This window comes from Hemiscyllium ocellatum, chromosome 12 (genome assembly GCF_020745735.1).
Source record: "Hemiscyllium ocellatum isolate sHemOce1 chromosome 12, sHemOce1.pat.X.cur, whole genome shotgun sequence".
NCBI classification, from domain to species: Eukaryota; Metazoa; Chordata; class Chondrichthyes; order Orectolobiformes; family Hemiscylliidae; genus Hemiscyllium; species Hemiscyllium ocellatum.
In genome coordinates, this window is record NC_083412.1 from 85,870,445 (window position 1) to 85,885,396 (window position 14,952).

At 41.8% G+C, this 14,952-nt stretch overlaps 1 pseudogene; it reads left to right on the forward strand.

Moving 5' to 3' along the window:
* Positions 1–7,732: 7,732 nt before the first annotated feature.
* LOC132820623 (large ribosomal subunit protein eL31-like) lies at positions 7,733–10,926 on the forward strand (annotated as a pseudogene).
* The last annotated feature ends 4,026 nt before the right edge of the window (positions 10,927–14,952 follow it).

Below are 14,952 nucleotides of genomic sequence, written 5' to 3' on the forward strand. Positions count from 1 at the left end.
ATTCCACTGGTCACAGACCTCCAGTCTGTAAAACAACCCTCCACCACCATCCTCTGTCTTCTACCTTTGAGCCAGTTCTGTATCCAAATGGCTAGTTCTCCCTGTATTCCATGAGATCTAACCTTGCTAATCAATCTCCCATGGGGAACCTTGTCGATCACCTTACTGAAGTCCATATAGATCACATCTATGGCTCTGCTCTCATCAATCCTCTTTGTTACTTCTTCAAAAAACTCAATCAAGTTTGTGAGACATGATTTCCCACGCACAAAGCCATAACTATTCTTAATCAGTCCTTACCTTTCCAAATACATGTACATCCTATCCCTCAGGATTGCCTCCAACAACTTGCCTACCGCCAATGTCAGGCACACTGGTCTATAGTTCCCTAGCTTGTCCTTACCACCCTTCTTAAACAGTGGCACCACATTCGCCAACCTCCAGTCTTCCGGCACCTCACCTGTGACTATCGATGATACAAATATCTCAGCAAGGGACCCAGCAATTACTTCTCTAGCTTCCCACAGAGTTCTCAGGTATACCTGATCAGGTCCTGGGGATTTATCCGCCTTTACACATTTCAAGACATCCAGCACTTCCTCCTCTGTAATATGAACATTTTGCAAGATGTCATCATCTATTTCCCTACAGTCTATATTTTTCATATTCTTTTCCACAGTAAATACTGATGCAAAACACTCATTTAGTATAGCCCCCATCTCCTGCAGCTCCACACAAAGACCACCTTGCTGAGCTTTGGGGACCCTATTCTCTCCCTAGTTACCCTTTTGTCCTTAATATATTTGTAAAAACCCTTTGGATTCTCCTTCATTCTATTTGCCAAAGCTATCTCATGTTCACTTTTTGCCCTCTGATTTCCCTCTTAAGTATACTCCTACTGCCTTTATACTCTTCTAAGGATTCACTCGATCTATCCTGTCTATACTTTACAAATGCTTCCTTCTTTTTCTTAACCAAACTCTCAATTTCTTTAGTCATCCAGCATTCCCTATACCTACCAGCCTTCCCTTTCACCCTGACAGGAATATACTTTCTCTGGAGACGAATTTATTACTGAATCAGAAATGTTCTTGTAGACATGTATGTGGATGTAACAACTAGAGAAAGTGCAAAACTTGACCTACTCTTGGGAAATAAAGCAGGACAGGTGACTGAGGTGTCAGTGGGGGAGCACTTTGGGGCCAGTGACCATAATTCTATTAGATTTAAAATAGTGATGGAAAAGGATAGACCAGGTCTAAAAGTTGAAGTTCTAAATTGGAGAAAGGCCAATTTTGACGGTATTAGGCAAGAACTTTCAAAAGCTGATTGGGGGCAGATGTTCGCAGATAAAAGGATGGCAGGAAAATGGGAAGCATTGCATTTGAAAGGTGATTCAAAACGAATGGGCGAGCTGTGCACATAATTCTGTCAATGGCCTGATTTGACCTCTGGTGAGTCAATATCAAGAGCATAGTGTCGACACAGGGTGATAAAAATAATTCTGCTTCACATAAACAACAAATACAGAGCAATCTATTGGGTCACGAGAACAGGGGTAGGAAGGAGGTGAGTACTGGACAGAGGGTCAGCGTGAGGAAAGTGTAGCCCATTGATATGACTGAGCTCTGAGCCTCAAGACATTTTCTGTAGGTCTCTTCTCAAAGAGCAGAAAACTATATTTGATTAGTCCTATGTTCCAGGAAATATATTCTTCTAATCATTAAAAAAGTGGCTGTGAGATTTAGTTAGACCATCAGAATTTTCTCCTCCAGTACATTACATAGGCTGGCATGGTGGCTCAGTGGTTAGAGCTGCTGCCTCACAGCTCCATGGTCCCAGGTTTGATTCCAGCCTCGGGTGACTGTGTGGAGTCCCAATTCAGGTGAATTGGCCGCGCTAAATTGCCCATAATGGGTTTGGGTGGGTTACTCTTTGGAGGGTTGGTGTTGGGCCGAGGGACCTGTTTCCAAACATAGGGAATCTAATATATATACACAGAGTTAAATATAGCTCCTTTAATGTATTAAAATGGCACAAAATATTTCTCAGCAGTCTTATTAGGCAAAATGTAACACTGACCTGCATAAGAAAGACAGGTGACCTTAAGTAATATCTTAAACATGGGAGGAGACGTGGAGATGTTGACAAAGGAAATTCATTTCAAAATTCATGACCAGCAACAGTGGAGTAATTTAAATCAGAAGTGGTCAAGAGATCTAAAGGGCAACTTTTTCACACAGAGGGTGGTACATGTATGGAATGAGCTGCCAGAGGAAGTGGTGGATGCTGGTACAATTGTCACATATAAAAGGCATTTGGATGGGTATATGAATAGGAAGGGTTTGGAGGGTTATGGGCCAAGTGCTGGCAGGTGGGACTAGATTAGGTTGGGATATCTGGTCGGCATGGACGGATCGGATCGAAGGGTCTGTTTCCATGCTGTACATCTCTATGGCTCGATCCTGCCATACCTGGTGAGTGTTTCCTGAAATTACTATTTTCGTCCCTGATTTACAACTTTCGCAAACCTTTTGGTATTGATTTGCTACAGGAAGTGGCTTGCTAAGCTATTTCAGAGTGCTTGCTGTAGATCTGGAGTTATATCTATCCCAAGTAAGATTCCCTTATATAAAGGAAAAAGATAAAAATATGCACCATTATTAAGACCAGTTTTCATTTAAGTAATTGAATTTAAATTCACCAACTGCTGTAGTGGGATTTGAACCAACGCCCCAGGGCAATAGGCTGGGCAGCTGGGTTACTATAATTGAACAAAGAGCCACAATGCAGGAGATCTGAAACAAAAAACCGAAATAGATGGAGAAACTCAGCAAAGTACTGTAGAGTGATACAGTACGGATACAGACCCTTTGGTCCAAACGCTCCATGTTGATCATAATTCCAAACTAAACTTGTTCTGCCTGCCTGATTTCAGCCGATATCCCTCCAATGTGGGAAAATTGCAACCATTATCATTCCCGTGGCAATATCATAACACCACCAGCTCTCCTTGTTAGTGCACTGCCATTTATCCCTACACCCTGGCCCGCACCAACCTGCAACTATTATGAAGAGTCTTAGGGTATGTTACAATGTTAGTGGTGCTACGTCAATGAAAGTTGCTGTAATGCAAATGGTTTTAAATAGAAACAACAGGAGCCCAATGGCGAAAGAGAACCTGGTGATGTTTCTTTTAGGATGGCCCTCCATATTAAGTGCTGAACAGTAGTGGCTGCTGTTGATATAACACTCACCCAGAGCTTGGTAATGTCCCGAGATCCTGGATTGGTCAACTGTGCTTCCAACCACAGACTTAATCGAGTGAGGTGGGGTAAAGGCAGCAGTGTCTCCAATCCCCCACCCAATTAAAATACACCACCACTAAATCCACATAAAAGGACGCTAAACAGTGTGTGAGAGAGTGAGAGGGTGAGAGAGTGAGTGAGTGAGAGTGAGAGTGTTGGGAGGCGTTGCTGAGTGTAGAAAATACAAATAAAGCTTAATGTCCACACTTTATTTTTGTCTTTTGAATCTTTCCCTGGTACATGGTTAAAAACAAATCTCTTCATTGATTTTTCTCATTCCAGCCACACCTTGAAAATAATGCATTTGCACTCTGGCCCCCTGACAACCTCATTCTTTTGTAATGTATCGAACAATGGAGCATTGTCTCGGCATGTTGAGATTGTCTTCGTTGTACGCTGAGCCTGATTGAGTGAGAGTGTATGACTGTCATGTACATAATATTATGTGACCCAAAAAAGACCGCAGAAGTGTTCACAGCTTTCAAGCTGAACCCCAGCATCAGTGAGTCCAAGTGAGGCACTGACATTGCTCATCCCCTCCCCAAGTGTTATTGTTAGTCTATTCCCTCATTGTCCTTTCCCATTGGAGTCTCCTGCTCCACAGAGACAAACAAAAATAAACCGTACTCTTCATATTTCCAATTGCCCCACCATGCACACTCTTTTAGAGACAGCACAGCAGGTTTTTAATAAGCTCTGACAATAGTCACCATTCTAGGTGGTGATATTGATACTATTAATCCAAAGATCCAGGTAATGTTCTGGGAACCTGAGTTTGAATCTTGCCACAGCAGATGGTGGAATTTGAATTCAATAAAACTCTGCAATTAAAGAGTCTAATGTTCATGAATCCATTGCTGATAGGCTCTTCCTGACAATCTGGTTCACTGATGTCCTTTAGGGAAGGAAACTGCTATCCTTATCTTGTCTGGTCTACATGTAACTCAGGACCAACAGCAATGTGGTTGACTCTTTCCTGCCATTTGGCCAATTAATGCTGGCCTGGCTAGTCCTGCCTTCTTCCTGGAATTAAAAGCAAATCAAGATTATTCCTTTTACTCTGAACTTGAGAAAACAGGATTTGTTCTGTGGCTTCTGGTTAAATATTGCTAACATACTCAGGATCTCAAGAAGTTACCTTCTAAAATCAAAGGAATATAAACCAAAGTTAGACATCCTCGTAATTAAAACCAAATTAACTCCCTTGGTATTATGTCCAAGCAGAGGTATATCAGAATGCTCAGAAATTAGGCCTTGGGTCTAAATACACTGGAGCACACTGCCCACCACCCAGGCTTCCCATCCAATTGCTGGAAAGTATGAATTTTCATCAATACAAAATAAGATCACCCAGATCAGAGAAAAGAACTTGCATTTATTTTGTGTCTTTTACAGCTTCAGGATATCCTATGAACAATCAATTAAATATGCTTTGATGAGCAATTACTCTTCAAGTGTATAAAACACAGAGCCAATTTACATAGCACATTTCTCAAACAGCAGTGTGACAAATAACCCTGGCAAAATCTTGTTCTTCTTATTATTTATTGAAGAATGATATTGAACAATGCACTGAGGAGAGCTCAGTTGCTTTTCTTCGAGATCTTTTATGTCCAACTGGGAAGGCTGATAGGGCATCCATTATCACTTTGTTACAGACTGGACCTTTAACAGTGCCACACCATATTAGTACCAAAATAACTTCCATTAGAACCTCAATACTCTGAAGTAGAACTTGAACACATAACCTAACTGTGAGGCAAAAATATCACCCACTGAGCTACATCATACCTATTTCAGAGCAATAGCTTTGTGCACTATTCAGTCCCAGTGTCCGGGGTCGTCTGAGTCCATAATGGAGGAATAACAGCAACAAGAATCCATGGTGAACAGAGATGAACTAGCAGCTACAGAGCTCCAGGTCACTACATGAAGAAATCCAGGTGTGGACAGTCCATCTCACTCATCAGGTGGAAGGGTGGAATTTTAATTAATAGCTCTCCATGATTGACTTGGAGTGTCCAGGAATTTAAATTAATCTCCAGGAGACCATTGCTATGTAACTTTGAAGAAATATCAGGATCTTTAAAGAAAATCAGTGGTTTATTTTAAAATTTCTTTGAACATAGTAAGTAGGCCATTTGGCCCTTTGGGCATGCTCCACCTTTCAATGCAATTATAGTTGACAATCCAACTCAGCACCCTGTTCCTGCATTCCCATACCCTTTGTCCATATAACCTATATCTAACTCTTTCTTGAAAACATTCAATGTTTCAGCCTCAGCCACTTTCTGTGGAAGAGAACTCTACAGGGTCACCACTCTCTAGTTGAAGAAATTTCTCCTCATCTCAGTCCTAAATTGGCAACCCTGTATCCTTAAACTGTGTCCATGGTTCTGGACTCCCTGGACATTGGGAACATTCTTCCTGTATTTAACCTGTTTGGTCCTGTTAGAATTTTTAAAGTTTCTATGAGATCAATCCTCATTCTTTTAAGTTCTAATAAAGACAATCTTAACTGGTCCAATCTCTCTTCATACATTTCCAGGAATCAGTCTGATAAACCTTTTGTTACACTCCATCCACAACAGAACATTTTCCTCATATAAAAGGAACTAAAACTGAACACACCCCAGGCGTGGTCTCACCAAGGCCCTGTGCAACAAGACAATCCTGCTCCTGTAACAAAAACAGAAAATGCTGGGGAAACTCATCAGGTCTGGCAGCATTTGTGGAGAGGGAAATAGAGTTAATGTTTTGGCACCAGTTACCCTTCTTCAGCAAGTGTTCTGAACTCTGCTTTCTCTCCACAAATATTGCCAGACCTGTCGAGTTTCTCCAGCATTTTCTGTTTTTGTTACAGGAGCAGGATTGTCTTGCTATTGTTGCATTTCGGTTTTTGCGTTTGTCCCAGTTCCTTTATTTGGAACCCTATACTAAATGAACACTGGTTTATGAAATATTAAAGATGGGAATGAATGCTTTTTAACTGACTATCAAGAATCACCTGTGATTAAAGAATCTACTCATTTGCCATTTGGAACTCATGTTGTTTTCGAGCAGCAGAGGGGTGGGGAAGGGGTTGTGTGAGCTCAGCAGGCATGGAAATGTTCCCTGCTAAAAAAGAAATCAACTTGGATTGGAACCCTTGGTTAGTAAGCCCGGAGGAAATGTTTCCATACCATATGGGAGGGTCTCCCAATGTCACAATACATGCTCCATAAGTTCTCACTTCCTCACCACTCTGGGACAGTCACCAAGGCCTGCCCTTGTAGTGTCAAGCAAAACATAACTAATTGCTAACGGTTCACCCCACACATATGCCAACAGTACTAAAAGCAAAATTACCTCTGTTTTGTAAAAACAACTGTCTAAAAGCAGTTGAAATCCCCATATGCATTAGGAGTCCCATAAGATATAGGTGTAGAATTAGGTCATTTGATCAAGGCTGAAGTGTCTCTCAACCCCATTCTCTCGCCTTCTCCTTGTAACCCTTAATCCACTTACCAATTAAGAACCTAATTCAGATCTTAAACATACTCAATGACTTGGCCTCCACAGCCCTCTGTGGTAATGAGTTCCACAGATTTAACAACCTCTTGTGTGAAGAAATTCCTCCCCACCTCAGTTCTAAAGGGTTGCCCCTTCACTCAGAGGTTGTGCTTTGTTGCTAGTCACTCTTATTAGTGGAAACATATCCTCTATTCTACTCTATCCAAGCATATCAGTATTCAATAAGTTTCAACCATATCCCTCATCTTTCCATATTCCATTGAGTAAAGACCCATTGTAAACACTCAACTCCTCCTCATTATGACAACCCTTTCAATCCTGGGATCGTTCTTGCAAACCATCTCTAGGCTCTCTCCAATGCCAACACATCCTTCCTTAGATACAGTACCCAAAACTGCTCACAATATTCCAAATGTGGTCTGATGAGGACCTTATACAGCCTCAACAGTATATTTCTGCTCTTCTATTCTAGCACTCTCAAAATGAATACAAACATTGCATTTGCATTTCCAAAACACACATGAACTTGCACGTTAACCTTAAGAAATTCTTGAACTAGGACTCCCCGATTCCTGAACCCTTTTCCTGTTTAGAAAATAATCTACACTTCTTTTCTTCCCACCAAAGTCCAAGGTTGCTGCTCCACAGTCAGGTAAAGGATTACTGCTTGAATTTGAACATCTAGCTGTGATCAGAGTGATGAGGCCATTTTAACTCTTACCAAGTTAACAATTTATTCCTTTCCAGATGATTATAAATTCTCTCTCTCATAACTTTTCCAACATCTTAAGTACAAACGAAGTAAGGCTCACTGGCCTATAAAAACCATGGTTGTCCTGACTCCCCTTCTTAAGCAAGGGAACAATCAATATGTGCTATCCTCCATTGTTCTGGCACTACCCCTGTTGACAATGACGACAAAGATTGAAGCCAAAAGTCACAATGGAAGCTTCATTTTCAGTGGTTAGTAATCATTGACTGCCTCATGTGGGCAGCATGGGCAATTTCAGAACCTCAGAGACAGCAATTAGAGATTATAGCCTGCATTTGATGATGGATCCTGATAGGGATTGGGGTTAATAAAGGAACAAGATTTGCTGGGAGAGCTCTCAAGAAGATCCTTTTATGAATAGAGAACAATCAGAATCTTTCAAATCGATCTTCACAACTGCAGTTTTTCTTCCTTGGTACCATTCTTGTAAAACTCTTACAGTCATAGGTCTGTCGCTATGACTTCGGCCCAACTCACCTATGCCAATCAGATACCCTAAATTAATCTAGTTCCATTTGCCCAACATTTGTCCCATATCCCTCTAAACCCTTCCTATTCATGTACACATTCAGATTCCTTTTAAATGCTGTAATTGCACCAGCCTCTCCCACTTTCGCTGACAGCTCATTCCATACGTGCCCCACCCCCTGCATGAAAAGGTTGTCCATTGGGTCCCTTTTAAATCTTCCCCTCTCTCCTTACAGTTCTAGTTTTAGACTCATCTACCCTGGGGCAAAGACTTTAGTTATTTGCCCTACCTATGCCCCTAAATGATCTTATAACCTCTATAAGGTCAGCCCTCAACCTCCAACACTCCAGGGAAAACAACCCCAACCTATTCAGCCTCTCCCTATAGCTCAATCACTCCAAACCCAGCAACATCCTTATAAATCTTTTCTGAACCCATTTTAAGTTTAACAAATTCTCTCTTACAGCAGGGAGACCAGAATTGATTGAAGTATTCCAAACGTGGCCTAACTAATGTCCTGTATATCTGTAACATGACCTCCCAGCTACTATACTCAATGCACTGACCAATAAAGGTAAATGTATGAAACACTTTTTTCACTACCCGGTCTACCTGCGACTCCACTTGCAAGGAATTATGATCGTGCAGGCAAGGTCTCTATGTTTGGCAACATTCCCCAGGACCCTCCCATTAGGTCCTACCTTGATTTGCCTTATCAAAATGCAACTGCTCACAATTATCTAAATTAAACTCCATCTGCCACTCTCTCTCTCTCTCTCTCTCCAGTGATGCAGACGCATGTGAACATAATTGAGTGCTGAGCGAAGTGATAGTACTGACACAGATTGCTGTTGCACTGTAAACCTAGAACAAACCTCATTTTTTGAAAGCAGGAGCTCCTCCATTAACTCACCTTGCTAGCAATACTGAGTGTGAAGGCCCAGAGTTATTTAACAGAAGAACCAAAGACAATGAGGGGATCAAGTAGTTGTGACCTGGAGTGTACAGCCTGCAAGGAAGGTGGAAACAAATGGCAAAATTTCAGAAGCGAATTGACTAAGTACAAGAGAAAAACAGCTACAAAAGAGTCAGAATAGACCTGATGGGCTGAATGAGCTGCTTCTGTGCTGTACCATGATATAAGTGGAATTTAAGTCCAACCATTTGGTGAGGTTGGAGCGGAGGGATATTTAGTTGGTTGGGAAGACAATGACTAGGGTCTCTGGCATTCCACCACTGCCTCACTTAAATCTGGGACTTGAAGATAACTGAGTGGCCTACTTGCCCTGGAGTAATTTGAGGACATTAAATTGACAATTTTAGACAAATCATGCCAGTGCTGGTGTAACATGCCACAACCAAGGATTGACCAATTTTCAAATCATGCAGCTGTTTCACATAATTCCAAACTGGTATTCACCCAGTTGCTGCTTTGGAAAAGATGGCATGGGTGGCATAGTGGCTGTCTCACAGTGCCAGGGACCCAGGTTCAATTCCAGCCTCGGACGACAGACTGTGTGGAGTTTCCACATTTGACTGTGGGAGCACCCGGAAGAAGCCAATGTAAAAACAGGGACAAAGATGTGCAGGTTAGGTGAATTGCCTATGCTAAATTGCCCATGGTGTTCAGGGATGTGTAGGTTAAATGCATTTGTCAGCAGTAAGTATTGCATGATAGGATAGGGGAATGGGTTTGGATGGGTTACTCTTCAGAATGTCAGTGTGGACTTGTTGGGCTGAATGGCCTGATTCTACACCGTAAGGACTCTATCATTCTAAAGGAAACATGGTTAGGCCTGTTGGGCTCTCCCAAAGGCATAGCTCAATTAAAAATACTCTTGCTGGAGTATCAGGAATGGGAAGGTGAATAAGTGAGGAGAGGCCCCATCGAGAGCCACGCTTCTGCTCCCGCTGCCAGTGTCCTACTCACCATTAGCGCAAGGCCCCTTATAAATCCTTGACCTCTGGTGGGGGCACAGCCGACAGCTGCCAATGCTTCCAGTGCCATTTACAAGAATGAGGGACTGCACGCTTCTGACTGTTGAGCAGTTCTTAACAGGCAACATCTCCCCCATTGCAGTCCTGAATACTGGGGTCGATCTGTTGTTATTTAATAATTTGGATTTAAAACAAAGGCGGAAGGAGGTTTTTTTTTAAAAATATTGGTCAGAAAGTGTTTTGAATCAGGGGTCTATGTACATTCATTCCAAGAAAACCAGCGACAATGATCAAATGCCTAAAATAGCAGATAACAGATAAAATGTTCATACTATTGAGTTTATGACAGATAAACACACAATTTATTTTAGTTTATTATAGCATGGACTTAGTTCAGATTCAGATCTGAAGGTTCAAGGTTTTAGTCCAGAGAAAGCCAGAATTCAGTTAGAAAGGAAAAAAAAAATTCTTTTAAACGTGAGAATTATGATTTAGTTCTGAGAATCCAATTGTTCTGACTGATAACTTTTTAGTTTTATGGAGTTTAAGCCAGGACAGTTTGGATAGGAATCTTCAAGTTAAAAAAAAGGGCCGGTCAGCTATCAACAAGGTGGTTACAAGGGAATATACAATAAATGTCCACAAGCGAATCCATGGCGTGGGTTTTAAGAGACGTGCTCCTCGTTCCATTAAAGGAGATCCGTAAGTTTTCAGTGAAGGAAGTGGGTACTCCTGACGTCCGCATTGATACTCGTTTGAACAAGGCTGTTTGGGCTAAAGGTGTAAGGAATGTCCCATATCGCATTCGTGCGCGTTTATCCAGAAAGCGCAATGAAGATGAGGATTCTCCTAACAAACTTTACACGTTGGTAACCTATGTTCCTGTAACATCCTACAAGGGTCTGCAAACAGTCAACGTTGATGAAAATTTATTTTTAATGAAACATTTACAATTTAAGTTAAAAATGATTACAAAAAAAAAAGAAATCTTCAAGTTTTTTTTGAACTGGAAGTGTTTGGGTCATTAGCATTGTGAATGGTTCATGCCACAAGCTTGGAAACACAATTGTAAAATTTTCTTCAATGGTCCAAGGAAAAGAAACTGAAAGAAGTCAGTGAAATAAGATGGGAGAGAGATTTCTCCAGAATTGAACATCTATAAAAGATTAGTGCTGGCAAACAGGTTAAAACTTTGTACTATGATTTTTTGAACTGTCTTTTATATGTACATCATCTTTGCTTTTTTTTCCTCCTTATTTTGTGTGATAACATTATGTTCTATCATGAAAGAATACCTGAAAATCTTGTATAAATGTTTTAGTGACTAAACAGTGGTAACTACCTGTAAAAATTAAACATATGTTCTATCAAGACAGGTTTCATTATGGGATCAGATGGTTCCAGTTTTACCATCAACTGAGATTATAAACACCAAGTCACTGAATATTGTCACTTCATCTCACGGAACTGATGGGGGCTTTTGACAGCTCACTATCAATCCTGACAGAACATTTAATCCTGACCCACAGTTTAATTTGTGAATTAAAATGAGCATGCCTCTATTACTATGCAGACAGCTGGCCTACATGGATTGAGCAGAATGGCCTCCTGTGCTGTCTATGATTCTATTAGAGATTAGATTAGGTTCCTTACAGTATGGAAACAGGCCCTTTGGCCCAACAAGCCCACACTGACACTCTGAAGATTAACCTATTCCTCTACCCTAAATTTACACCTGACTAATGCACCCAACACTATGGGAATTTAGCATAGCCAATTCACCTGACCTGCACATCTTTTGAATTGTGGGAGGAAACCCACACAGACAGAGAGAACATGCAAACTCCACATAGACAGTCACCCGAGGCAGGAATTGAACCCAGGTCTCTGGCAGCATAAGGCAGCAGTGCTAACCACTGAGCCACCATGCCACCCAATTTCACCAGTTCATTGCCATCTCAGTGAAGAGGTTTTACTATTCAGTTCAAAGCAGACCGACAGAACAGGACAAGACCACTCAGAACTCCACAAGCGTGTCACCTCAACCATGTACATTTTAGATTGGACAATACAATATTTCTGTATCAATTTCAGATTTGCAGCAAATGTGGTTTCATATGGGTTGTTATGCATCAGCCTCCTCAAATCAGATCCGATAACTTGAGGCAATAGTAATGCAGCATACCTGTACAATATGTTATTTGCAGCAATCATAAATGCACTGCTGAAGTGAAGAGTAAGTGCATAGTTATTCTTCACTTCCTTAAGTCAGTCACTGCCTTTATACAATCCATTTAGGTGTACTTTAGGATGACTTCTTTTGCCTACTTAAACAGTGACAGACATCAGCACTGGGGGATGGAATTGGTCCCCACTGTTGACATTGATCGTACAGAGATTTCCTGCACACACTCAATTTTTGAATTTGAAATAAAAGCATTTCTTAGTTTCACTTTTGGAGTCAGGCTGGCCTTTCTGTGGGTGTTGGGGGGGGAGGGGGGGGGAAAGAAGGAAGGGAAGAAGTGTAACAATTAATTAAACAGCTGGTTTTGCTATGCAGAAAGTGATACTAACAGCATAGGTTCAATTCCTGTACTGACCAATGTCAAGAACGAGCGCGATGGTCCCAGAGCACCTTGCTGTTACCTTTTTGTCAAATCTACTCCTGACAATTATATTCAACACAAGAGTGATTCAGTCTCAATTTGTTTTGTGTGGTGCACCAGTACTCTGAGGGAGACCTGCACTGGTACCAAATTGTACTGCTTGAAGGTTTGACTCTAGTGAGGGGTGATGTAGTAATAACATCACCAGACTAGTAACGAAAAACTGTCCTGTTAATATTCTGGGGATATGGGTTCAAATCCTACCATGATAAGTGGTTAGATTTGAAATCAACATCATTTTTGTCTGGACTTTCTTGTTCTTTCCTAATGTCAGCCGTGTACTCATTGATGTTGTTGTAAAAACCCACCTAGTTGACTAGTGTCCTTTAGGGAAAGGAAATCTGCCATCCTTACCCAGTCTGGTCCACAACGGAGTCCAGACCACAGCAATATTGTTGATTCTTAACCGCTTTTTGGGCAATTTGCAATACATGATGTGCCCCTAACATACAAATGAGTAAATAAAATGCCCAAATCCTGGCCCAGTGCCATTTAAGACCATCTAAAACTGGTATTAAGGCTTTGACCGTATTTGACAGGGTGTCAGATAAACTAGGTTGACTGGCCATGGTAAATGTGGGATTATGGGAACATGATTGGGGGTTGGGGACTGGGTCTGTGTGGGAAGCTTTTTAGAAGGTCAGTGCAGACTCGAAGGGCCAAATAGCCTCTTTCTACACTATAGGGCTTCTGTACTTCTAAAATGTCAACAGTGGGACAAGAATCTAAATAATGAGGAACTAGAAGGCTATTTGCATCAATACACATTGCATTAGTACCTAATCTCACCTCATTGATTCAGCCTGCATGTTTTCCAGACTTTGTTGCATTTGAACATGGATTGTTCCAGTATATAAAGGAATTGCCACTCAGCATTACCCCTTTGATGTCAAGAGCACTGCTTGTCGCTGGCCACTCAGGTGTTTCCTTTCTTCCTGGTGGTGGAAACGGAATAAAGATTCGTGCACCTTGTGTCTCTCTGTGTCTCACACCTGCGCGCACACACACACACACACACACACACACACACACACAACATGGGTGCTGGGGAAAAAAAATAAAGCACTACTGCAGTTGGGCGGTAGTGTGGGTGTAGAAAACAAAAAGGAGAGAAAAAAAATTAAAAGGAATTGCAAACGATGCTGAACATTGCGCAACCATCAGCGAACATCTCCATTTGTGACCTTATGACGGAGGGAAGGTCATTGATGAAACAGAGAAATATGGTTAGGCTTAGGACACTACTGTGAGGAACTTCTGTAGAGATATCCTGCAGCTGAGAGACTGCCCTCCAACAACCACAACCACCTTCCTATGTGGCAAGTGTGATATCAACCAGTTGGAGATACCAATTGGGTAGATGCTAGTGTTGTACTGTACTGGAAGACCTTGACAGCAATTTCTGGAGGACAAGCCTTCAGTGCTATTACCAGAATGTTGTCAGGGCCATAGCCTTTGCACTCCCAAGTGCCTCTAACAGTTTTTTGATACCACATGGAGTGAATCAAATTGGCTGAAGACTGATGCCAGAACATTTAAGCCTGTGGACCCAGTGCTGGAAAAGTGGGATCATGGTTGGTAGTACAGAAGAGAGTCTTTATCCCTTTGTTTGATTTTATGATCAGGAAAGAATTGTGACATCAAAACAACTCGCTTGAGTTTCTGAAGTCATGGTGTACAGGGATGGTGGGATCCCATAGATGATATCACTTCCAGATTAGGTAGATTTGATGGTATATTCTTAAAACACAGCCAAGTACATTTCCTCAAAGAAAATGGGCGGCACGGTGGCACAGTGGTTAGCACTGCTGTCTCACAGCGCCTGAGACCCGGGTTCATTTCCCGACTCAGGCAACTGACTGTGTGGAGTTTGCACGTTCTCCCAGTGTCTGCGTGGGTTTCCTCCGGGTGCTCCGGTTTCCTCCCACAGTCCAAAGATGTGTGGGTCAGGTGAATTGGCCATGCTAAGTTGCCCGTAGTGTTAGGTAAGGGGTAAATGTAGGGGTATGGGTGGGTTGCGCTTCGGCGGGTGGGTGTGGACTTGTTGGGCAGAAGGGCCTGTTTCCACACTGTAAGTAATCTAATCTAATCTAAAAAAGAAACACTTCCTCAAAACCATCCAAAATCACCATCCTCAGTGATTATTCTTCAAGCAATGGACAAGACAATGAATGTCAAGAGGAGAAAGTGAGGTCTGCAGATTAGATTAAATTAATTAATTACAGCGTGGAAACAGGCCCTTCGGTCCAACAAGTCCACACCCACCCGCCGAAGCGCAACCCACCC